The sequence below is a fragment of the Etheostoma spectabile genome, chromosome 9 (assembly GCF_008692095.1).
Source record: "Etheostoma spectabile isolate EspeVRDwgs_2016 chromosome 9, UIUC_Espe_1.0, whole genome shotgun sequence".
Classification (NCBI taxonomy): Eukaryota; Metazoa; Chordata; class Actinopteri; order Perciformes; family Percidae; genus Etheostoma; species Etheostoma spectabile.
The window spans coordinates 49,481-49,817 of record NC_045741.1 but is presented as its reverse complement, the minus strand read 5'-3'; the positions used below and the strand labels follow the sequence as shown (position 1 = coordinate 49,817).

At 46.6% G+C, this 337-nt stretch overlaps 1 protein-coding gene and 1 long non-coding RNA gene across 4 annotated transcripts in view; one reads left to right on the top strand and one right to left on the bottom strand.

Moving 5' to 3' along the window:
* The window catches only part of uhmk1 (U2AF homology motif (UHM) kinase 1), a 22,514-nt gene that overhangs the window by 5,548 nt on the left and 16,629 nt on the right, over positions 1 to 337 (top strand). The gene's annotated exons all lie outside the window — the stretch shown is intronic.
* LOC116695918 (uncharacterized) overlaps positions 230 to 337 on the bottom strand; it is a 5,630-nt gene continuing 5,522 nt past the window's right edge. Inside the window, exon 3 of the long non-coding RNA XR_004333585.1 lies at positions 230 to 239. This is a non-coding gene — a long non-coding RNA (uncharacterized LOC116695918). The remainder of the gene's footprint in view (positions 240 to 337) is intronic.

Genomic DNA, 337 nt, shown 5'->3' with positions numbered 1-337 from the left:
TCGAGCGATTATTTTTTTAAAGCGTCATTTCATAGAACGCTCCGGGTTTTTTGCAAAGTCAATCTACCGCTCCGTAAAGCCGTCTGCTCATGAGCCAGTCAGAGTGGTTCCTGCACCCCGCAGCTTAGTTTCTAGATGTAGACAGTCACAGAGGACAGAGTAACAGGAGGAAAACTCAACAGATAGCAGTCGGTTATACGTCAGTCTCAAGGTTTACCAGTTTACCAGTAAACGCAACACTTTGTCCCGTCTGTTGTTTTTCAGACAACAGCGGTGACCAGTGCTAGTCGGTGCTAGTAGCTACTGTTAGCTGTTAGCTAGTAGCGTCTGTTAGCTG